The sequence below is a fragment of the Rhinopithecus roxellana genome, chromosome 9 (genome assembly GCF_007565055.1).
Source record: "Rhinopithecus roxellana isolate Shanxi Qingling chromosome 9, ASM756505v1, whole genome shotgun sequence".
Taxonomy (NCBI): domain Eukaryota; kingdom Metazoa; phylum Chordata; class Mammalia; order Primates; family Cercopithecidae; genus Rhinopithecus; species Rhinopithecus roxellana.
Genome location: NC_044557.1, coordinates 51519933 through 51546330, shown reverse-complemented (window position 1 = coordinate 51546330; position 26398 = coordinate 51519933). Strand labels below are relative to the sequence as shown.

The 26398-nt window shown below is 35.7% G+C and overlaps 1 pseudogene; it reads left to right on the top strand.

The window, feature by feature from the left end:
* Positions 1 to 24935: 24935 nt before the first annotated feature.
* LOC104668897 lies at positions 24936 to 26072 on the top strand (annotated as a pseudogene).
* Positions 26073 to 26398: the final 326 nt, after the last annotated feature.

Sequence of the window (26398 nt, the reverse complement as noted above, 5' to 3'; positions counted from 1 at the left end):
GTTGAGGGTTTGGGGTTGCATACATCATTTCAAATAATGAGATATAGAATCCTGCTGTATATTAATTAGGATATATCTGTAATTAAATCCTGTATTGGAAACTACTCTCCAATGGTTCCTCTATCAGTGGAGAAATTGCCTCCTAAAAATAGTAAGTGGGATTTTCCCATAACTTTTAATTGTCATGAGTCAGTAAAACTATCACATTATATAAATTTCAGAAATTGTTTTTTTCAGATATTACCAAAATGTTTTAAAATTAGATGAAATTTTTTTAATATTATTGTTGTTGTTGTTGTTCTCTTGAGATTCAAAGGTTTACCATGAGTTTTCTAGATGTATTCATTCTAATTTGAATTTAAAAATCACATAATTAAGTTATTAGATAAGGCAGAGGTTCCTGAAATTAAATAGTTAATTGAATATGAGGGGGAAGAAAGAATAGCAGAAGCCCCTGAGTATCCTGCATTTCAGAATTAGTGACATAGGACCAAAACAAATTCCATGGCAACGCTCAATGTGTGTGATAAATGCAATACACATAAACCTATTTATGGATCCACTGGGAACACATCATAAAACGATGATCACTTAAAATTGGAATAATAAAATAAATCTCTGTTCCCTTTGGCAATGATTTCTACTAATAGCAGTTCACTCATGTGGCAATTTCCTGATTCAGCATTTACATATAAATAAACCCTGAGACTCTTAACGGCAGTAATGACTTTTTTTTTTTCCTGTTAATTTCTTTTGAGACTATTAAAAAAAAAAAATTCTTTTGCCATTGCCATCTGTCCTCCTCAACTAATTCCACTGAAAGTTTAATATACATTTTTGTTTGTTTTTGAGACAGGGTCTCACTTCGTTGCCCAGGCTGGAGTGCAGTGCCATGATCACAGCTCACTGCAGCCTCGACCTCCTTGGCTCAAGTGATCCTCCCACCTCAGCCTCCCCAGTAGCTGGGACCACAGGCTCGTGTCACTATGCCTGACTGGTATTTTTTGTAGAGGTAGGGTTTCGCCGTGTTGCCTGAGCTGGGCTTGAACTCCAGGCTTAAGCAATCTGCCTGCCTTGGCCTCCCAAAGTGCTGGATTACAGGTGTGAGCCACTTTGCCGGCCAATATAAATTTTTGAACAGACAAAGTGGAAGCTACTTTCTAATTAGCTGAATAGAAATCAGAAACATAACTCTATTGTTTAGCAAAACGAGCAAGAAATCAGAAACATAACTCTATTGTTTAGCAAAACGAGCAAGGAAATTGAAACATATCTCATTACAATAGCCAAAAAAAGATAGCTAAACTCAGAACAGGTAAGATTGTTATTAGAAAGCATGCAGTGGCTTTAGCCCTTTAAATAATGTATAATAAACCTAGAGAAGTTTCAGAAGAAAGTAAAACATCATACATTTTGGAAAGCATAAGAAACAGTGTAAAGTAATGACCTTCAGAAGAATAAAGTTTAAGAGTATAGAAAAAACTGAACTTTTCATGTTTTTCTTAAGAAAAAATAAGGTTTTATAGGTATTTTTGTAGTTTTAGGCAATAAAGATGCGTAACAAGAGAAAATGACTTAAATTTTAAAATTAATTTAACTAAAGTTTCCAAGAGTGTGCATCGTTAGGCAAGATTCTTTCAGATTAATAGTTATCCATATATTGTCTTTCACTGCATATGTTTCAATCTTGTTTGTTTTAGTTCATGTCATGGTCATTTCTTAGACTATGCTTATTTTCTTCTAGTAATGCTTTTAGGTAATACTATAAATAACAATGATTGTAAAATTTATTTTCTGTTATTTTTTTAGCTTCCTCTTGTGATCTTAGCTTGTTTTCCCCTACTTTTCATCGTCTGGATTTCTATGAAGACTACATCTTAAAACAAACACATCATTAAACAACTCGATGAAGGTAACTAATAAAATCTAAAATATTTAGTGCAATACTTTAATAATGCAGCTGAATCATTAGTCAAGATTTCAAGTCACAATGGAATATTTATTAAACATCTTGTTTCAAGACCAAAATAACATGCATGTAGGATTCAGCGTTTAATATGTATGAAAATAAATGGCAATATAGCAGTGATTATGTGGCTATACTCAGCTGTTTATTGAATTGATCAATTAAGCAGAAGACCACACAACAGCAAAAGTGCAGTAATATTTTTTCATTCTTTCCCCTTTGGATATATTGGAGGTTCTAGCAAGATGTTCAAACAGTCATAGCTGCACTGTTTTAATGCCATGCCTGTATGCGTGTTTTTTACTTTCTTCTTAAAATAGTTTGGAACGTTTCTCAGCATTATGAAATGTCATCCAACACATCTACAAAGTGTGACAAACATCTGTGATTCCTCATGTCTCATACGTGCTAAGACTATATTTCCTATTTGGAGAAAGTGGTTCTCTGTGAAGCACTGGGATATTATAACATTACTGCTACATTATTTAAAATGGTTCATTATTCCTGCTTTGTTCATGAGGGAACTGGAAACTTCACTAATTAGACAAATATACCACTGATGTTATCCTAGAACTGCATGTAAATGGCAGCCTGTTAATTTCATAAGGTGCCAAGGGGTATTCAGTTACTGGTTGATCATAAAGACATTAAAGTTAGGTGAACTCAGATGCATGTAATAGCCTCCCCATGGCCTCATTTGGTTCTGATGTGGTATAGTGAAACACATGCATCTAATCCATTTAAAATATGTTAGCTGAAGTGGAAGGAAAGTAAAAAAAAAAAAGGAATGTACTTTTAGTGGCTTACTTAACCATCTTACTCTAGTAAAATATATGTTTTATGTGAAATGACAGGTAATTAGGATAAAAACTGATTCTTGAACTAGATGTGAATGACCCGAGTTATAAAATGCCTCAATTCACATCTCCTTTCTGGATTCCCTCCAAAACATGGAGAAGCACCTGACCCATCATTTTGAACAGATATGTACCTTACTCTTTAATTGACGAGACTAAAATGTGAAACAAACTAAAGACAATACCTAAAAATAGGAAATATTGAAAAGCTGAAATATTGGTTATTATAGCAAGTTTGTTAGTGAGGAATCAATTTGCCACTAAAATAATAATCACTTCCATAATCTTCGTATATACTGAGAACATTTTCCTTTGAAGCTATTGACTGATTTTCAAAACTATAATCTGCATGGCCTCCAGACAAAGAGTATTGAAGAAATCCTTAAATTTTATCGACCATGATTTTTCCTTGCTGCCAAACCTGACAGTCATTGATAGCTTCTCTAATTTCAAGCCTGTCAAACTCATTAAACAGCAACATGGCTGAATGCTTTTCCAATGATCGTACCACCATCTGTTTAAATTATGACCTATGATCTTTCCAAAAAATTGAGAACTTGAATATTAAATAAGATGAAAGCAGTTTACCTCTGATACACACAGTTTCTCTGTAACTATTTTGAGTTATATGACAATTTCATAAATATTAGCCATGGAAATTTACTTTAATATTTACAGATGCAAATACTCACTATATTCACTAATGTTTTATTTATTTTTTATTTTTTGAGACAGAGTCTCATTCTGTCACCCAGACTCGAGTGCAGTGGTGTGATCACTGCTCACTACAGCCTCAACTTGCCAGGCTGAAGCAGTCCTCCCACCTCAGCCTCCTGAGTAGTCGGTACTATAGACATAGGACATCATGCCTGGTTAGTTTTTTAAATTTTTTGTAGAGACAGGTTCTCTCCATTTTCTCAAGCTGGTCTTGAACTCCTGTGCTCAAGCGATTTCTTGCCTTAGCCTCCCAGAGTTTTCAATTTTAACCACGAATGTGTGTGTGTATGAATATATATATACACATATATATTCATATATATACACATATATACATACACACATATATACATACAACATACTATATATACTGTGTGTATATGTGTGTATATATACATAATTGTTTATATAATTCTAACATTTTTCATATATTCCATTAAGTTTTTATTAACTTTTTAAAGTAGATTGCTTGCAAATATCTCTCTAATAACAAAGATGTCTAACTGACCAGAAATTTGGCTACAAAACGCAAACTTGAAGTCTCTAGCAAAGATTATTAGTTTCACCTAAATAGACTTTTTAGCTTTATCAATATCGACTTTCTGAATTTACTACAATATCTATAATAGCCTTTACAATGGATGCTTAGACTTCAAATAAAAGTAAATAACCATATTATATATGGGAATTTTTACATGAATGTAGGCAATTCTGTCACAAAAGTACTTTGATCACTACTGAGCCATTATAACAAATATAAAGATACCAGAAATTCTGCTATTGCTGTGGCTTTATTTCAGGGCTAATAAAAGCCTTATCAAATAGAGTATTTCTTATTTTCTAAGATATCCATCATTTCCCACATTTTAAAATCTGTGAAATGAGGTATGATACAGTTAGGCTTTGTGTCCCCACCCAAATCTCATCTTGAATTGTAATCTGCAGGTGTTGAAGGAGAGTCCTGGTGGGAGGTGATTGAATCATGAGGGCGGTTTCCCCCATGCAGTTCTCATAATAGTGAGTGAGTTCTCATGAGATCTGATGGTTTTATAAGTGTCTGGCTTTTCCCCTGCTTGCACTTCTCTCTTTCACTTGCCGTCACCTAAGATGTGCCTACTTCCCCTTCTACTGTGATTGTACATTTCCTGAGGCCTCCCCAGCCATGTGGAATGGTGAGTCAATTAAACCTCTTTCCTTTATAAATTACCTAGTCTTGGGCAGTTCTTTATAGTTGTGTGAAAACAGACTAATACAAGGCTACATCTTCCAATTGACGGAGTATCATTGTTTAATTGGCAATAGGTGTTTTTGTTTTGTTTTTAAGTGGCACATAAAAAATGTTGAAAAGGGGTTGGTGCAGTGGCTTATTTCTGTAATCCCAGCACTTTGGGAGGCTAAGACGGGCAGATTGCTTGAGGTCAGGAGTTCAAGACCAGCCTGGCCAACCATGGCCAACATGGTGAAACCCTGCCTTTACTAAAAGTACTAAAATTAGCTGGGCTCAGTGGCATGCACCTGTGATCCCAGCTACTCAGGAGGCTGAGGAAGGAGAATTGCTTGAACCTGGCAGGTAGAGGTTGCAGTGAGCCGAGATTGCACCACTGCACTCCAGCCTGGGCAACAGAGTGAGACTCCATCTCAAAAAAAATTTTTTTGAAACTAATCCTCCCTTATCTATAATTTCACTTTCTCTAGTTTTAGTTACTCTCAGTCAACTGATGTCTGAAAAATAAGCATCATACAATAAGCTATTTAGAGAGAGAGACCACGTTCATAAAACTTTTATTGTAGTGTTTATTATAATTGTTCTGTTTTTTACCAGGAATACTTGCTACTTTCTTACTGTGCCTAATTTTTGTAAATTTAACTTTATCAAAGGTATGTCGGTATAAGGAAAACTCTATATAAAATATTGGGTATTATCTGTGATTTCAGGCATCCATTGGGAGTCTTGGAATGTATCCTCCTTGGATAAGGGGAACCTACTGTATCTTAAATTGACTCTCTCATACTCTAAGAAATAGTTGTGCATTACTAAGAGTAAAGTAAGTTCAGAATATGAGGTAAGAAAACAAAGAGGGAACTTATAAAATTATCTCTGTGTAGTTTGTTAATTTGCCTAGAGTTGGTGTTCCATACGCAAATGCTTCTGAGTCAGGTATGAATAAGCATTGGTCACTGACTAAAGTAAATTTATTTGCATTCTTGATGTTACATTACCAACCAATAGCTTACAGGTGAAATTTAAATTTGGGCTATTTTTTTCTCCTTGTGTGTTTTAAAAATATGTATTCAGAAAATAATTATTAGCAAAACGTATTTAGGAATCAGCTTATGATTGTTAATTTAAAGGTTAAAAAAGTTCTAAAATTGAACTATTCTGTTTTAAAATATAGGTAGAACACTAAATGTAAAATAAAAGAGCAATCTTCAAATTATATATATATATAAATAAAACATATATATACATATTTTGTATAAACATAAAAATATAAAATTTTTTCCCTAGATGTTAAGGAAGTAAAAATTGGCTCAAGATAGACTTGCTGAGATTTGAAACTATAAAATTAGTTTTCTAAATCAATACCCTGACTTGAGCAATTTTTAAAGGTATATCTTTCAGTGAATGAGTGAATAGGTTTTCACATCTTGACAAAGTAAATCTCCATTTCATTTCATTTTTTATCAGGAAGCAAGCAGGGGAAAGAACTTAAAAGAAAGTTTTTTGTTGGTTGGAAATCTTTGTGAGCTAAGGCTATTTGTGTCCATAACACTAGTGGGTGTAGGACAGCCCAGACAACTAAGTGTATGTGTGAGAGGGTTAAGAGGCTAGCAACATTGAGGCAGAAAATGGTAAAGAAGAGCAGAAATGACATTTAAAATAGAAAAATTACCCCAGTATGGTGCCATTAACCAAATGAGTGAAATAAGGGAGAGAATAATTCTTCCATATTATGCAACTGCATATTCCATGTGAATCCCATGTAAATTATAAGAAAGCCTTAACTCTCAGGTCCTGTTGAGTTTTTCTTATTGTTAACACATATTTGATCTGGAATTAAAATGCTCATGTGTTTGCATGCCCTGCCAACTGTGTTTTGTTTACATGCAAGGATCCTAGAGAGTAGATACTACGCTTCTCTAAGTTAATTGTATTTCATTTCATGCTGCAATGCATTGTTATCACATATTGATAATATTAATGAGAATGCTGTTAAACCAATGAGGAATCCAAAATGAAGGACATAATCAGGTAAAGTATTTGTGGTTTCAGTTTTTCCTAATATGTTTACAGTCTTTCATTTTCTCAGTCTATTGTGATAGGCAACAACATATTTTTACAGTGCAATTTTAAATCCTTTTGCAAAGCAATTCTTCCCTAGTTGCTTTTTCTGCCTCTGTTCCACTCTCCACTTGCTTTTCCAATGTGTGTATTTTTTTAATAGATGACTTTATCTTTTAGAGCATTTAGGTTCACAGCAAATTTGAATAGAAGGTATAGAGATTTCCCATATATCACCTGCCACCTCTCATGCATAGCTCCCCTCATTATCAGCATCCCTCACCAGAGTGGTATTTTTGTCACAATTCAGAAATCTGTATTGATACCCGGTGTCTGTAGCTTATACTAGAGTTCACTTTAGGGTTGTACATTGTATGAGTTTGGACAAACGTAAGATGTCTTTCATTCACCATTATGGTATTATACAGAATAATTTCAATGCCCTAAAATCCTCTGTGCTCCCTCTAACGCATGCCAAACTCTGATTTTTTTTTTAACTGTTCTGATAGTTTTGCTTTTTCCAGAATGTCATAGTGTTTGGATCATACAATATGTAGCCTTTTCTGACTGGCATCTTTCACTTAGTAACCTGCATTTAAGTTATTCCATGTGTTTTCATAGGTTGATAGGTTATTTCTTTATAGTGTAGAGTAAAATTTAATTGTTTGAATGTGCCAGAGTTTATTTATTCATTCACCCTCTGAAGGATATCTTGGTTGCTTCCAAGATTTGGCAATTATAAATAAAGCTGCTATAAAAATTCCTGTACAGACTTTTGTGTGGACATAGTTTTTTACTCCTTTGGGTAAATATTAAGAAGTGCAATTGCTAGATTTTATGGTAAGAGTGTTGAGTTTTGTTAGGAACCACAAAAGAATCTTCCGAAGAGACTGTACCATTCTGCATTCCTATCAGCAATGAATTAGAGTTCTGATTGCTTTACATCCTCACCAGAACTTGTTATTGTCAACAAATTTGGTGTTGTTTTGGATTTTGGCCATTGTAGTGAGTGTGTAGGTTTTTTAATTTTTTTATGTGCGTATTTGCCATCTGTACTTCTTTGCTGTGATATCTATTAAGGTCTTTGGCGCATTTATTTTTTATTTTATTTCAATAGTTTTTGGGGAATAGGTGATTTTTGCTTACATGGATAAGTTTTTTAAATGAGATGCTGGTGCACTTGTCACCCCAGCAGTGTACACGGTACCCAGTATGTAGTCTTTTATCCTTCACCCCCCTCCCAGCCTTTACCCCAAGTCCTCAAAGTCCATTGTATCATTCTTATGCCTTTTCATTCTCATAGCTTAGCTCCTACTTTAAAGTGAGTATATATGATACTTGGTTTTCAATTGTTGAGTTACTTCATTTGGAATAATGGTCTCCATCTCCATCCAAGTTGCTGCACATGCCATTATTTCGTTCTGTTTTACAACTGAGTAGTATTCCATGGTGTATGTATATCACATTTTCTTTATCCACTCATTGATTGATAGGCATTTAGGTTACTTCCATGTTTTTGCATTTGAGAATTGTGCTGTTATAAACATGCATGTGCATGTGTCTTTTTCATATAATGACTTATTTTCCTTTGTGTAGATATCCAGTAGTGGGATTGCCGAATTGAATGGTAGTTCTACTTTTAGTTCTGTATGGAATCTCCATGCTGTTTTCCATAGCGGTTATACTAGTTTACATTCCTACCAGCAGTGTAGAAATGTTCCCTTTTCACCACATCCATGCCATCATTTTTGTTTTGTTTTGTTTTTAAATTATGGTCATTATTGTAGGAGTAAGGTGATATCCCATTGTGGCTTTAACTTGCATCTCCCTGATAATTAGTGATTTATTTTTTTTCATATGTCTGTTGGCTATTCATGTATCTTCTTTTGATAATTGTTTATTCATGTCATTTGCCCACCTTATCATGGGATTATTTGGTTCTTTCTTGCTGATTTGTTTGAGTCCCTTTTAGATTCTGGATATTAGTCCTTTGTTGGATGCATAGTTTGTGAATATTTTCTCCTACTCTGTAGGCTGTCTGTTTATTCTACTGGTTATTTCCTTTGCTATGCAGAAGCTTTTTAGTTAAATTAGGTCCTATTTATTTATTGCTGTTTGTGTTTCATTTTCTTTTGGGTTCCTGGACATGAATTCTTTGCCAAACCAATGTCTAGAAGAGTTTTTCTGATGCTATCTTCCAGAATTTTTGTGGTTTCAGGTCCTGGATTTAAGTCTTTGATCCATCTTTAGCTCATGGATGGGTAGAATCAATATTGTGAAAATGACCATACTGCCAAAAGCAATCTACAGATTCAATGCAATTCCCATCAAAATACTGGCAACATTATTCACAGAACTAGAAAAAAATCCTAAAATTTATATGAAACCAAAAAAAGAGCCCACATAACCAAGCAATACTAAACAAAAATAACAAATCAGGAAGCATCACATTACCCAGCTTCAAACTATACTTACAAGGCTATTGTTGCCAAAACAGCATGATACTGCTATAACAATGGACACATAGACCAATGGAACAGAATAGAGAACCCAGAAATAAAGCCAAATACTCAACAGCCAACTGATCTTCAACAAAGTATACAAAAACATAAAATGGGAAAAGGATACCCTATTCAACAAATGTTGCTGGGATAACTGGCAAGCCACATGTAGAAGAATGCAACTGGATCCTCATCTCTCACTTTATACAAAAATCAACTCAAAATGGCCCATTTTTAAATCAAGTTATTTGTTTACTATATTAATAAAACAACTATTACTAAACTATACTTACTATAGTTTAAACTCAACAACTATATATATAGTTTAAACTATAGTAAGTATCGTATAGTAATTGTTGTAGTAATATAGCAAATATATAGTTGTTGAGTTTGAACTATATATATAAATATATAGTTATAGAGGGCATATATATATATATATATATATAGAGAGAGAGAGAGAGAGAGAGAGAGAGAGAGAGTCTGTTATCAGATGTGTCTTTTGCAAATATTTTCTCCCACTCTGTGGCTTATCTTCTCAGTCTCTTAACATTATCTTTTGCAGAGCAAAAGTTTTTAATGTTTTTGAAGTTCAGATTACCAATCACATATTTCATGGATGTGTCTTTAATATTGTATCTAATGAGTCATTGCAATACCCAAGGTCATACAGGTTTTCTCATATGTTGTCTTCTAGGAGTTTTTATAGTCTTACGTTTTCCATTTAGATCTGTGTTCCACTTTGAGTTAATTCTTGTGAAGGGTGTAAGGTCTGTGACTGGATTTGGTTTTTCTTTTGTAGCTGGGTGTCCAATTGTTTCAGCACCATATGTTGAAAAGACCATCTTTGCCCCATTGTATTGACCTTGTTCCTTTGTCAGAGGATCTTGTCAAAGATCAGTTGACTATATTTTATGGGTCTCTCTGGGCTATTTTGTTCCATTGATATATTTGTCTGTTCTTTTATCGATACTGCACTGCCTTGATTATTGTAGCTTTATAGTAGATCTTAAAGTCTACAATAAAGATATTGTGATCCTTTTTCCTTTCCATATAAACTTTACAATCAGTTTGTCAAATTCCACTAAATAATTTGCTTGGATTTTGATTCGAATTGTATCTGTGCTATGACATCAAAATCATATTTGCCAGAAACCCATCTACAGATATTTTGAGCTTCTGATTTCATTAACTTTGTGAATGGGGACATTCCTTTCCTTAAATTTCAGAATATTTATTAAAAATTGAATTTAATAATACTTCTTCTAGTTGCCTTACAGGGGCACAAAACACATATTTTATAAATTGAAAATATTTATATAAATGTAACGAAGTATTGCTGTTATTCCCATTATCCTGCATCATTTCTTACACATTGTAATTTGAGCTAATTCTATTACATTCCACCCATTACAGGGCAGTAATATCATATCCTGAGTGTTACCTATACATAGAGAAGCAGCCTAGGATAGTCTGCCAGTTAAACATGTTAATATATAAGTTGATTATTTAATGCTTATAAGATGTTTTCATTAGGAATATCATTATGCCTGGTGATGAAGTGCCTAGATCAGATGACTAAAAGATTCCTATAATGCAGTGGCAGTATTGTGTCAGTATCTTCGTTTGTTTCTAAGTGGAAAATCTAGGTTTCTAATTTGTGGAAGGGAAAGCGACCCATTGACCTGTCCTGCAATGAGTTTTAGGACTCTCTGTTTCTTAGTTTGCCTTCATGGCAAGAGGGTAAAATCTATGCATAGGCCTCCATTGACTTGTGGACTTTCATTTTCGTCCTCAGTTATCACTTTTAATTGCAATCACCTTTTGTTGTAAGGCTTTGTAACTTCACAACCTCTTCGTCGTGTTCTTTTCCTGAAAGTCATTCTAAAAACTTTAATAGTAATAAAGGGCAATCATAGGAAAATCATTGAAACTTGCTTATGTAATTAAGTTATCCTTTTCTTTTTCCAAATTTTTTATTGTGGTAAAATATACAGAACACAAAATTTACTGTCTTCATTATTTTTAAGAATACAGTATTTAAATAGTACTTAAGTAGTATTACACAGTAGGATATACTTAGTACTCAGTACTAGTTAGTACTCAGTAGCATTAAGCACATTCATATTGTTGAGCAACCAATCACCACTGTCCATCTACAGAACTCTTTTTCTCATGTGAAACTGAAACACCGTATCTATTAAACAATAAATCCCCATTCACTCCTGCCTCCACCCTCTGACAACACAACTGTTTGCTCTGTCTCTATGATTCTGACTACTCCAAGTGCCTCATATAAGAGGAATCTCATAGTATTTGTCTTTTAGTGACAGACATTTCATTTAGTATAATGTCCTCAAGGTTCATCCATATGTAGCATATGTCAGAATTTGCTTCCTTTTTTTTTTCCCGAGATAGAGTTTTGCTCTTGTTGCCTAGGCTGTAGTGCAATGGCACGATCTCAGTTCGCTGCAACCTCCGTCTCCCAGGTTCCAGCGACTCTTCCGCTTCAGCCTTCTGAGTAGCTGGGATTACAGGCGCCCACCACCACACCTGGCTAATTTTTTATATTTTTAGTACAGACAGGGTTTCAGCATGTTGGCCATGCTTTTCATGAGAACTTGCTTCCTTTTTAAAGATATATAGTATTCCATTGTGTGTATCTATCATATTTTGCTTATTCATTTATCTCTTGATGAATACTCAAATTGCTCTCATGTTTTAGCAATTGTGTATAATGCTACTTATGACCATGGGTATAAAAATATCATCTCTTTGAGACTCTTATTTCAATTCACTGGAGTGTATAGCCAGAAGTAAAATCGATGGGTTATATAGAAGCTGTTTTAGCATTCCCAACACTGGTGTACAAGCATTCTAATTTATCCATATCCTCACCAGTATTTGTTATTTCCTATGTTTTGTTATAGTAACCATCCTAGTAGGTGTGAGATGGTACCTCTTTGTAATTTGAGTTTGCATTTTCCTAAAGATTAGTGAAATCGAGCATCTTTTCATGTGCCTACTGGCCATTTGTACATCTTCTTTGGAGAAATGTCTGTTCGAATCCTCTACCCGTATTTGAAATAAGTTTTCTTTGTTTTTGAGTTTTAAGAGTTCTCTATGTGTTCTAGGTATTAATCCCTTATCATTTATATCATTCACAAATATCTTCCTCTAATCTGTGAGTTGCCTTTTACTCTGTTGATAGTCTTTTGATGCACACATTTTAAAAATTTTCAAGAAGTCTGAATTGTCTATTTTTTCCTTTTTCCTTTTTTTGCCTGTGCCTTTAGTGCCATATTGAATAAATCCTTAACTATATATGGGAAGGTTTATTTCTGGACTGTCTGTTCCCTTTCATTGGTCTTATATGTCTGTCCTTATGTCGATAGTACATTGTTTTGATGACTTTAGCTTTGTAGTGAGTTTTGAAATGAAGCAGGGTGAGTCCTCCAACTTGGTTCTTCTTCAGGATTGTTTTGGTTATGTGAGGTCTTTTGAGATTTTATGTACATTTTAGGATAGGTTTTACATTGGGATTTTGACAAGGATGGCATTGAGTTATAGACTGCTTTCAATTTACAGCTTAACAATATTAAGTCTTCTCATTCGCAAATGTGGATGTTTTATCATTTATTTGCATCTTTAATTTCTTCATCAATGTTTCATAGTTTTCATTGTATAAGTCATTCACCTCTTTGGTTAAGTTTATTCCTAAATGCAGTCATGTATTGCTTAATGACAGGGACATGTTCTGATAAATGCATTGTTAGGTGATTTTGTTGTGTGAACATCAGAGTGTACTCACAAGAAGCAAGATGGTATAGCTTATTACATACCTACACTATAGCTTATTGCTCCTAGGCTACAAATCTGTAGAGCATGTTTTACTGTACTGAATACTGTAGACAATTGTACCACAATGGTAAATGTTTGTGATTCTAAACATATGGAAACATGTAAATAGTAGAGTAAAATGTGATATTAAAATCTTACAAGACCACTATTATTTATGAGGTCTGTCACTGACCAAAAGATTATGTGGTGCATGACTGCATTTGGTTCTTTGTGGTGCTATTATAAATTGAATTGTTCTTTCAATTTCCTTTTTGGATGGTTCATTGTTAGTCTGTAGAAATGCAGCTGATTTTTGTGTGCTGACTTTATATTCCGCTATTGTACTTTGCTGAATTTTTTTAATTACAGTAACCCCCACTTATTTATGGTTTTCTTTCTATTATTTTAGTTACTTAGGGTCAACCATAGTCCAAAAATATTAAATGGAAAATTCTAGAAATAAAAAATTCACAAATTTTAAATTGCACACCTATCTGAGTAGCCTGATGAAATCTTTTGCCATCCTACTCCATCCTACCTGGGACAAGAATGCTTTTGTCCAGCATATTTACACTGTGAGTGTTACCCACTCGTTATTCACTTAGTAGCATTACAGTTATCAGACCAACAGTCACAGTATTGCAGTGCTTGTGTTCCAGTAGTCTTTATTATATTTAATGATGGTCCCTGAGACAGGTGGATCACTTGAGGCCAGGAGTTCAAGACCAATCTGGCCAACATGGTGAAACCCCATCTCTACTAAAAATACAAAAATTAGCCAGGTGTGGTGGCAGGCACCTGTAGTTCCAGTTACTTGGGAGGCTGAGGCAAGAGAATTGCTTGAACCCGAGAGGCAGAGGTTGCAGTGAGCCGAGATCGCACCACTGCACTCCAGCCTGGGTGACAAAGCAAGACTCTGCTTCAAAAAAATAAAATAAAATAAAATAAAACAAAGGTCCCCTAGTGAAAGAGTAGTGATGTTGGCATATTGTTTTATTGTTAAATTGTTATAATTGTTCTTGTTATTATTTCTTATTGCTGGTAATCACTTACTGTGCTTAATTTATAAATTAAATTTTATCATAGATATGTCTGCATTGGGAACAATATAATATATGTAGAATTAGGTACTATCTACATTTTCAGCCATCCACTGGGGGCATTGGAATGTATCTCTCATAAATAAAGGAGCACACTGCTTCTTCAGGGGTGCAGGGGTATGTGTGTATGTGTGTGTGTGTGTGTGTGTGTGTATGTTGTCTTTAGGGTTTTCTACATGTAACATCATTTTATTTTTGAAAAAAGGTAATTCTGTTATTTATTTTTCTTGACTAATTTATCTGGCTAGGATTTCCAGTCCTATGTTGAATAGAAGTGGTGAAACTAGGCACCCTTGCCTTGTTCTTGATCTTGGAAGAAGAGTTTTAAGTTTTTCCCCATGGAGTATGGTGTTTGCTGTAAGTTTTACATATATGTCTTTACTTTCCTGGTTTGGTGAGTGTTTTTATTATGTAAAAGTATTGAATTTGTCAAAGGCTTTTTATGCATCAATTGAGACGACTTGTTTGTGTTTTTTCCCTTCATTATATTGATGTAGTATATAACACTGATACATTTTTATATTAATCCATGAACCATCCTTACATTCCAAAAATAAATCTCTTGCTCATGAGATGTATAATCCTTTTATGTGCTCTTAAATTTAGTTTGCAAGTTTTTTTTTTTTTTGACAATTTTTGTGTCAGTGTTCATAAAGGCTATCTGTCATTGGTACCAAGGTAATGCTGGTCTTATAGAATGAGTTAAGAAGTGTTTCTTTCTGTTCAATATTTTTGGAAATGTTTTAGATGAATTGGTATTAGTTCTCTAAATGTTTGCTAAAATTCATTGGTGAAGAGTCACTTCTAAGGCTTTTCTTTCTTAGGAGATTTTTGAATATGGATTCAATCTCCTTATCAGTTATCTGTTCTTCAGATTCTCTATTTTGTCATGGTTAAATATTGGTATGTGTTTCTAAGAATTTGTTCATTTCATCTAGGTTATCTGATCTGTTGGCATATAGTTGTTCATAGTTCTCTCATACAATCCTTTTTATTTCTGTAGAATCAGTAATAATGTTACCAGTTTCTGATATTAGTAATTTTAGTCTTCTCTCATTTTTCTTAGTCTAGCTAAAGGTTTGTCCATTTTATTGATCTTTTCAAAGAACAAGCTTTTGTTTTCCTAGATTTATATATGTTACACTTAATTATTTATCTCTGCTCTAATCTTTATTATTTACTTTCTTCTGCTAGTTTTGAGTTTAGTTTTTTTTTTTTCTACTTAAGATAAAAGTTAGGTTGTTGACTTGATATTTTTCCTTGTGTTTCAATGCGATCATTCATATTTATAAATAATTTCATTATCACTGTTTTTGCTGTGTATCATAAATTTTAATATATTGTGTTTTCATTTTAATTTCTCCAAGTGTTTTCTAATTTCACTTGTGATTTCTCCTTTTATCCTAGGTTGTTTAAGAGTATGTTGTTTAATTTACACAAATTTGTAATTTTTTCATTTTTCCTTCTATTGTTGATTTATAACTTCATGCCATTGTGGTGAAGAAGATACATTGTATGATATCTACTACTTTATTGATTGAGAACTAATTTGTGACCTAACGTATGGTCTATCCTGGAAAATCTCTCATGTGCACTTCAAAAGATGTGTATTCTGTGGCTGTTAGATCTAGTTATTTTATTGTGTTGTTCCAGCCCTCTATATCCTTAATTTCTGTCTACTTTTTCTACCCATTTCTGAGAGTAAAGTACTGATGTCTCTAAATATTATTATAGAACTATTTACTTTTTGCTTCATATATTTTGATGGCCTTATTAAGCATGTAAATGTTTATAATTATTATACCTTCTTGCTGTATTGAACCTTTTATTAATATATGATGTCTTTCTGTGTCTCTTGCAAACTTTTTTATTTAAAGTCTATTTTGCATGATATTAGTGTAGCCACCCTTGCACACTTCTGGTTACTATTAGCATGAAATATTCTTTTGCATTTGTTCACTTTTAACCTGTTTGTGTCTTTGGATCTAAAGTAAGTGTCTTGTAGACACTATGTAGTTGAATATTTAAAAAAATTTATTCTTACAATCTTTATTTTTTGATGGGGCAGGACAGTTTGATCCATTAACATTTAAAGTATTACTGTTATGGAGTGACTTACTTCTGTCATTTTGCTATTTGTTTGCCACATGCCTAATATGTGCTCCCCCACCTCATTTCCTGCAATACTATCTTATTTTATGTTCAGTTGATTTTTATAGTGAAAATTTTAAATTCCTTTCTCATTTCCTATTATTTAGCTATTTTTTTATGGTTTTCTTGGGGATTGCATTTAACATTCTAAAGTCTTAAGTCTGAGTTAAATGTAAACCAGCTTAACATCAATAACATACAAAAATTTTGCTCCATTAACAGTCCCACCCTTACTACTTTCAGTTGGTGATGTCACAAAATTACATCTTTATTTATTGTGTGTCTACAAACATAAACTCATTTAAAAAACGTGTTAGTCTCTTATATAGAAAATAAAATGCAGAGTTATAAACCAAAGGTACAATAATACTAGCATTTAGACTAATAATTTCTGAAATATCTTAGTTTGTTAAATCATGTAGAAAACAAAAAGTGAGTTACACGTCATTTTTACAGTAATTATAGCTATTTTTAATTTTTAAATTTTTTAAAATTATACTTTAAGGTCTACAGTACATGTGCACAACATGCAGGTTTGATACTTAGCTATACATGTGCCATGTTGGTTTGCTGCACCCATCAACTCATCATTTACATTACGTATTTCTCCTAATGCTATTCCTCCCCTAGCCCCCCCACCCCCCAACAGGCCCCTGTGTGTGATGTTCCCCACCCTGTATCCAAGTGATCTCATTATTCAATTCCCACCTATGAGTGAGAACATGCAGTGTTTGGTTTTCTGTCCTTGTGATAGTTTGCCGAGAATGATGATTTGCACCTTCATCCATGTCCCTGCAGAGAACATGAACTCATCCTTTTTTATGGCTGCATAGTATTCTATGGCGTATATGTGCCACATTTTCTTAACCCAGTTAAATGTCCATTGATGGACATTTGGGTTGTTTCCACCTCTTTGCTATTGTGAACAGTGCTGTAATAAACATACATTTGCATGTGTCCTTATAGTAGCATGCTTTATAATCCTTTGGGTATATACCCAGTAATGGGATCACTGGGTCAAATGGTGATTCTAGTTCTCGATCCTTGAGTAATCACCAAACTGTCTTCTACAATGGTTGAACTAATTTACACTCCCACCAACAGGGTAAAAGCATTCCTATTTCTCCACATCTTCTCCAGCATCTGTTGTTTCCTGATTTTTTAATGATTGCCATTCTAACTGGCATGAGATGGTATCTCATTGTTGTTTTGATTTGCATTTCTCTGATGACCAGTGATGATGAGCATTTTTTCATGTGTCTGTTGGCTGCATAGATGTGTTCCTTTGAGAAGCATCTGTTCATATCCTTTGCCCACTTTTTGATGGGGTTGTTTCTTTTTTTCTTGTAAATTTGTTTGAGTTCTTTGTAGATTCTGGATATTAGCCCTTTGTCAGATGGGTAGATTGCAAAAATATTCTCCCATTCTGTAGGTTGCCTATTCACTCTGATGATAGTTTCTTTTGTCGTACAGAAGCTCTTTAGTTTAAATGGATCCAATTTATCTATTTTGACTTTTGCTGCCATTGCTTTTGGTGTTTTAGTCATGAAGTCCTTGCCCATGCCAATGTCCTGAATGGTATTGCCTATGTTTTCTTCTAAGGTTTTTATGGTTTTAGGTCTAACATTTAAGTCTTGAATCCATCTAGAATTAATTTTTGTATAAGGTGTAAGGAAGGGATCCAGTTTCAGCATTCTACATAAGGGTAGCCAGTTTTCCCAGCACCATTTATTAAATAGGGAATCCTTTCCCTATTTCTTGTTTTTATCAGGTTTGTCAAGATCAGATGGTTGTAGATGTGTCATGTTATTTCTGAGGCGTCTATTCTGTTCCCTTGTTCTATATATCTGTTTTGGTACCAGTACCATGCTGTTTTGGTTACTGTAGCCTTGTAGTATAGTTTGAAGTCAGGTAGTGTGATGCCTCCAGTTTTGTTCTTTTTGCTTAGGATTGTCTTGGCAACACGGGCTCTTTTTTGATTCCATATGAACTTTAAAGTAGTTTTTTCCAATTCTGTGAAGAAAAGTCATTGGTAGCTTGATGAGGATGGCATTGAATCTATAAATTACTTTGGGCAGTGTGGCCATTTTCATGATACTGATTCTTCCTATCCATGAGCATGGAATATTCGTCCATTTGTTTGTGTCCTCTTTTATTTCCTTGAGCAGTGGTTTGTAGTTCTCCTTGAAGAGGTCCTTCTCATCCCTTTTAAGTTGGATTCCTAGTTATTTTATTCTCTTTGTAGCAATTGTGAATGGGAGTTCACTCATGATTTGGCTCTCTGTTTGTCTGTTAATGGTGTATAGGAATGCTAGTGATTTTGCACATTGATTTTGTATCCTGAGACTTTGCTGAAGTTACTTATCAGCTTAAGCAGGTTTTGGACTGAGACAATGGGGTTTTCTAAATATACAATCATGTCATCTGCAAACAAGGACAGTTTGACTTCTTCATTTCCTAATTGAATACTCTTCATTTCTTTCTCTTGCCTGATTGCCCTGGCCAGAACTTTCAACACTATGTTGAATAGGAGTGGTAAGAGAGGACATCCTTGTCTTGTGCCACTTTTCAAAGGGAATGCTTCCAGTTTTTACCCATTCAGTGTGATATTGGCTGTGGGTTTGTCAAAACCAGCTTTTATTATTTTGAGATATGTTCCATCAATACCTACTTTATTGAGAGATTTTAGCATGAAGCGCTGTTGAATATTGTCTAAGGCCTTTTCTGCATCTATTGAGATAATCATGTGTTTTTTGTTGATGGTTCTGTTTATGTGATGGATTATGTTTATGGATTTGCATATGTTGAATCAGTCTTGCATCCCAGGGATGAAGCTGACTTGATCATGGTGGATAAGCTTTTTGATATGCTGCTGGATTTGGTTTGCCAGTATTTTATTGAGGATTTTTGCATCGATGTCCATCAGGGATATTGGTCTAAAATTCTTTCTTTTTGTTGTGTCTCTGCCAGGCTTTGTATCAGGATGATGCTGGCCTCATAAAATGAGTTAGGGAGGATTCCCTCTTTTTCTATGGATTGGAATAGTTTCAGAAGGAATGGCACCAGCTTCCCTTTGTACCTCTGGTAGAATTTGACTGTCAATCCATCTGGTCCTGAAGTTTTTTGGTTGGTAGGCTATTAATTATTGTGTCAATTTCAGAGCCTGTTATTGGTCTATTCGGAGATTCAACTTCTTCCAGGTTTAGCCTTTGGAGGGTGTATGTGTCCAGGAATTTATCCATTTCTTCTAGATTTTCTAGTGTATTAATGTAGAGGTGTTTATAGTATTCTCTGATGGTAGTTTGTATTTCTGTGGAATCGGTGGTGATATCCCGTTTATCAGTTTTTATTGCATCTGTTTGAGTTTTCTCTCTATTCTTCTTTATGAATCTTGCTAGCAGTCTATCACTTTTGTTGATCTTTTCAAAAAACCAGCTCCTGGATTCATTGATTTTTTTGATTTTTTGTTGTTGTTGTTGTTTTTTTTTTTTTTCTTCTGAGACGGAGTCTGGCTCTGTCACCCATGCTGGAGTACAGTGGCATGATCTTGGCTCACTGCAAGCTCCACTTCCTGTGTTCACGCCATTCTCCTGCCTCAGCCTCCTGAGTAGCTGGGACTACAGGCGCCCGCCACCACGCCTGTCTAATTTTTTTCTATTTTTAATAGAAATGGGCTTTCACCATGTTAGCCAGGATGGTCTCGATCTCCTGACCTTGTGATCCACCCACCTTGGCCTCTCAAAGTGCTGGGATTTCAGGTGTGAGCCACGTCGCCCGGCCAGATTCATTGATTTTTTGAAGGGTTTTTTGTGTCTCTATCTCTTTCAGTTCTGCTCTCATCTTAGTTATTTCCTGCCTTCTGCTAGCTTTTGAATTTGTTTGCTCTTGCTTCCCTAGTTCTTTTGATTGTGATGTTAGGGTGTCGATTTTAGATCTTTCCTGCTTTCTTTTGTGGGCATTTAGTGCTATAAATTTCCCTCTACACACCACTTTAAATGTGTCCCAGAGATTCTGGTACATTGTGTCTTTGTTCTCATTGGTTTCAAAGAACATCTTTATTTCTCCCTTCATTTCATTATTTACTCAGTAGTCATTCAGGAGCAGGTTGTTCAGTTTCCATGTAGTTGTGAGGTTTTGAGTGAGTTTCTTAATCCTGAGTTCTAATTTGATTGCACTGTGGTCTGAGAGACAATTTGATGTGATTTCTGTTCATTTAGGAGTGCTTTACTTCCAATTATGTGGTCAATTTTAGAATAAGTGCAATGCGTATGTTCTGTTGATTTGGGGTGGAGAGTTCTGTAGATGTCTATTAGGTCTGCTTGTTGCAGACGTGGTTATCACCAGTGGAGGCTGCAGAACAGTGAATATTGCAGAAAAGAAAATATTGCAGCCTGATCCTTCCTCTGGAAACTTTGTCCCAGAGGGGTAGCCACCTATATGAGGTGTCTGTCTGTCCCTACTGGGAGGTGTCTCCCAGTTAGGCTACATGGGGGTCAGGGACCCACTTGAGGAGGCAGTCTGCCCATTCTCTGTGCTCAAACACCATGCTGGGAGAACTGGTGCTCTCTTCAGAAGTGTCAGACAGGGATGTTTAAGTGTGCAGAAGTTGTCTGCTGCCTTTTGTTCATCTATGCCCTGCCCACAGAGGTGGAGTCTAGAGGCAGTAGGCCTTGTTGAGCTGCCGTGGGCTCTGCCCAGTTCCTGCTTCCTGGCCACTTTGTTTACCTACTGAAGCCTCAGCAATGGCGGATGCCCCTCCCCCAGCCAGGCTGCTATCTCACAGATGGATCTCAGACTGCTGTGCTAGCAGCGAGCAAGGCTCCATGGGCATGGGAGCTGCCAAGCCAGGCACGAGAGAGAATCACCTAGTCTGGCCATTGCTAAGACTGTTGGAAAAGCACGGTATTTCTGTGGGATTGTCCCGATTTTCCAGGTAGAGTCTGTCATGGCTTCCCTTGGCTAGGAAAGGGAAATCCCCTGGCTCCTTGCACTTTCCAGGTGAGGTGACACCCCACCCTGCTTCAGCTCACCCTCCGTGGGCTTCACCCACTGTCCAACCAGTCCCAATGAGATGAACCAGGTATCTCAGTTGGAAATGCAGAAATCACCCATCTTCTGCGTCAATCATGCTGGGAGTTTCAGACCAGAGCTGTTCCTATTCGGCCATCTTGCAATGCCCCAATTATAGCTATTTTTAATTACTTACACATTTCTGGAGATCTTTATTTCTTTACATGTCTTAAAGTTACCCTCTAGTGTCTTTTTATTTCAACTTTCAGGACTCCTTTTAGCATTTTGCAGGGCAGGTCTAGTGGTAATGAACTTTCTCAGCTTTTGTTTATCTAGGAGTGCCTTCATTTCTTTTTATATTTTTAAGGGCAGTTTTGCCAGACACAGGATTTTTGGTTCAAACTTTTTTTCTTCTGACACTTCGAATATGTCAGCCCATTGTCTTCTGCCCTGTCTTAGTTAGCTTGGCCTGCCATATCAAAATACCATGAGCTATATAGCTTAAAAAATAGTCGTTTATTTCCCACTAATCTGACATCAGGGTTTTAGCATGGTTGTGTTCTGGTGATGGACCTCTTCCTTGTCTGAAGATAATTGCCTTCTTGGTCTTCACATGCAGAGAGAGATAGTCTCATTTATGTATCTTCTTGTAAAGGCATTAATCCCATTCAATAGGACTCTACCTTCATGATTTAATTACCTCCCAAAGAACCTTCAAATTCCATCTTGGGGATTAGGGCTTCAACACATGTGTTTTGGAAGGACACAAACATTCAGTCTATAGCATGGCTTCCAAAATTTATAATGAGAAACATGCCAGTAATCAGATTGAGGAAAAGTTGTATGTGATGAGTCACTTCTCTTTTGTTGCTTTCAAAATTCTGTCTGTCATTCAATAATTTGATTATAATGTATCTCAGTGTGGGTCTCCTTGAGGTCATCATACTTGAGTTTTTTGAGCTTCTTATATATTTATCTCTTTCGTTGTATTTAGGAAGTTTTTAGTCATTATTTCTTCAAACAGTCTCTCTATCCTTATCTTTTTCTCTTCTTCTGGAATTCCCTCAATGTAGATGTTGGTCTGTTTTATCTTGTCCCACAAGTTTCTTAGGCTCTGTTTACTTTTCTTCAATATTTGTGTGTGTGTGTTCCTCAAACTTAATAATTTCCATTATCCTACCCTCAAGTTTGGTGATTCTTTCACCTTTCTACTCAAATCTACATTTGAATTTCTCTAGTGAAGTTTTCACTTCAGTTGTACTTTTCAGTTTGGGGATTTCTTTTTGGTTTCTCTTTATGTTTTCTGTCTCTTTATTGATAATCTAATTTGTTTATATATATTTTTCTTAACTTTCTTCACATCATCATTAAGTTCTTTGAGCATCATTAATACATTTAATACAGTTGTTTTAAAACCTTTGTCTAGTAGATCTGCCATTAGGTCTTTTTTAAAGGAAACGTTTCTGTTTGTTTATTTTATTTTCTCTTTGAATAGGTTATATTTTCCTTTTTCTTTGTACGTCTGGTGATTTTTGTCATTTCAAACTGAAAATTTGAATCTAAAAATGTGGTAACTCTGGAGATCAAATTCTCTCCTGTTCCCAGGATTTGCTCTTTTATTTTGATTTGATTTTGTAAAAGTTTTTGATTTATTAGTTGTTGTAAAAATTTGTCTCTGTGGTGAGAATTAGCCTGAGGGTATGAAATGGAGATCTCAGGATTTTTTTCTGAGCCTGGACCTTCCCCTGAGCATGTGCAATGAATCTAGAGTTCCAAAAATGTTAAATCAGGCAGATCCTGCCAGCTCAGTTGTTGTACAGGTGGAGAGACAGGTTTCTGGTGATTCCTACTCCACCATCTTCTCAGAATCTTCTCCTCAGTTATCTTATCTTTTAAACCTAATATTTATTGTCAACAGAAGAAGGGAAAGGAGAATGTAAAGGAAGTTTCACATGGTAGAGGTAGGTTAGTTGTTCTTAAAGATGCACTGTTTACCTAGCCATTGAATTCCTTTCTTCTTTTTTTCATTCCTAACTTCTTCCTTTATTCATTAACACATTTCTACTAGGCACCTATTGTGAGAAATACAATGATAATGAGAACTTATAAAGATAAAAGAGGCTTCAAAATACTTACCAAAGTAGAAGGGGAACTATTACAGATCCATGAACACATAAGCACCTACCCCACATATGTATATAATACAGTGGTCATATGTTTTAACCAGATGGAATATATCTATCTCACAAGTATAACAATAGTTAGAAAGAAGTTTTATGTGTGTTCAAAGCCAAAATAAGTTATTTCCAAATTAGGGCAACCTGATTATCTTCAGAAAAAAAGGTAGACTTTAAATATTTGCATTGAAGCTTTTTTTAAATTGTAGGGTTTAAATATTAAGAGATTGCAGTAAATAGGGAATGCCAAGTCACAAGTTGAAAAGTTCAAGAGCTATATAAGAAACAGTAAATAATTCTATTTATTTATTTATTTACTTACTTACTTACTATACTTGAAGTTCTGGGATACATGTGCAGAACCTGCAGGTTTGTTACATAGGTATACATGTGCCATGGTGGTTTCCTGCACCCATCGACCTGTCATCTACACTAGGTATTTCTCCTAATGTTATCTCTCCCCTAGCCCCCCACCCTCTGACAGGCCCTGGTGTGTGATGTTCCCCTCCCAGTGTCAATGTGTTCTCATTGTTCAACTCCTGCCTATGAGTAAGAACGTGCGGTGTTTGATATTCTGTTCTTGTGTTCATTTCCTGAGAATGATGGTTTCTAGTTTCATCCATGACCCTGCAAAGAACATGAACTCATCCTTTTGTATGGCTACATAGTATTCCATGGTATATATGTGCCACATTTTCTTTATCAAGTCTATCATTGATGGGCATTTGGGTTGGCTCCAAGTCTTTGCTGTTGTGAACAGTGCTGCAATAAACATACGTGTGCATGTTTCTTTTTAGTACATGATTTATAATTCTTTGGGTATATCCCCAGTAATGGGATTGCTGGGTCAAGTGGTGTTTCTGGTTCTAGATCCTTGAGGAATCACCAGACTGTCTTCCACAATGTTGAACTAATTTACACTCCTACCAACAATGTAAAAGCATTCCTATTTCTCCACATCCTCTCCAGTGTCAAAACAGTAAATAAATAAATTTGACCAAATCACAGATTGTTTGAGAAATATTTTATAAATAGAATATTCCATTGGTTGGTTCCATTACTTCCTCCAGGCATATTATTGAACTCAAATACCAGAGACTCTATGAAACGCTATAACATATACCTGATATTCCAGTAGGAAATGTCTCTAGCTCTTCCCTTTCTTCCTGGTTCAAAACTCCTCCAAATTCAATTCTTTCTCTTAATTTCCTCAGTATTTGACTTCTTATCATGGGCTTCCCATCTGTTATATATTTGTTGTCCTGTTCTTCAGTCACCTACCCATTTGAATAAAGAGAAACTCAGATTTGTGCCATAGGAGCTGTGCATACAGGATGAAGTGGCACAGCCACTGAACCTATCAGCTAGACTCAAGACTTCTGATGGCAAACCACCCACATCACCCACCTCTCCCCATATGCCGGCTCTGAGAAGAACAGTGGGGCAGGCCCCCTCAAAGCCTGTGTTGCAGCAGTGTTAGCTAGTCCTTCAGCCAGAGTTAGCACAATAGTTTACTTAAATGACCATGATGCTGTCACCAAGGCAATCCAAGAAGCTCAGCAAATGAAGGAGCAACTTTGATGGGAACAACAGGTGCTTTATGGGAAGGTGGCTGTTGTGAATAGTCTGGGTCTCAACAACTGCTGGACAGAAAAGGAAAAAACAACACTGGAGAGTCTGACTCAGCAACTGGCAGTTAAACAGAATGAAGAAGGATAATTTAGCCATGCAATGAAGAATTTCAATCTGAGTGGAGATTCTGATGGAAGTGCTGGAGTCTCAGAGTCAAGGATTTATAGGGAATCCAAGGGGCATGGTAGCAATGAACTCCACATAAAGCATCCAATGAATGCCTTCATGATGTGGACTAAAGATGAGCGGAGAAAGATCCTTCAAGCCTTTCCTGACATGAACGACTCCAACATCAGCAACATATTGGGATCTCGCTGGAAAGCTATGACAAACCTAGAAAACAGTCATATATGAGGAACAAGCCCGTCTCAGCAAGCAGCACCTAGAGAAGTACCCTGACTATAAGTACAAGCCTAGACCAAAGTGCACCTGCCTAATGGGTGGCAAGAAGCTGCACGTTGGTGAATACAAGGCAGTCATGCGCAACAGTAGGCAGGAGATGTGGCAGTACTTCAGTGTTGGGCAATAAGCACAGATCCTAATTGTCACTACTGGTGTTGTATACTGTGGAGCCATCACCATGGCTGGAATGCCCTCCCCTCACCTGCCCTCCCCTCACCTGCCCTCGGAGCACTCAAGTGTGTCCAGATGCCCAGAGCCTGGGATGCCTGTTATCCAGAGCACTTATGCAATAGGAGAGGAGCCACATATCAAGGAAGAGATACAGGCTGAGGAAGTCAATGGAGAAATTTATGATGAATATGACGAGGAAGACGATGATCCAGATGTAGATTATGGGAGTGACAATGAAAACCATATTGCAAGAAAAGCCAACTAAGGTCAAAAGATTGCTGTGACCTTAGGACTTAAAGAAGCCCTAACTGGTTCATCCTTACCAATGGTAACTTTCTCATACTCTGACTGTTACTTTAACTGTTAGTCTTAAATAGTTGAGACCTCAGCTGACTAATAGACCTCGGCCTCAAAAGGCTTGGAAAGAAAAAAAAAATACAACGAGCAAACAACAATACCAACAAGAGATTGAAATAAGCTATGGGTAAAATAATGCCAGTGAGTCAGCTGCTACATCCAAGCACTGAAGTCTTACCCGTCAACTTTTTTTTTTTTTTTTTAAGATAAACTTCATGGCTGTTTGTTCTTAAA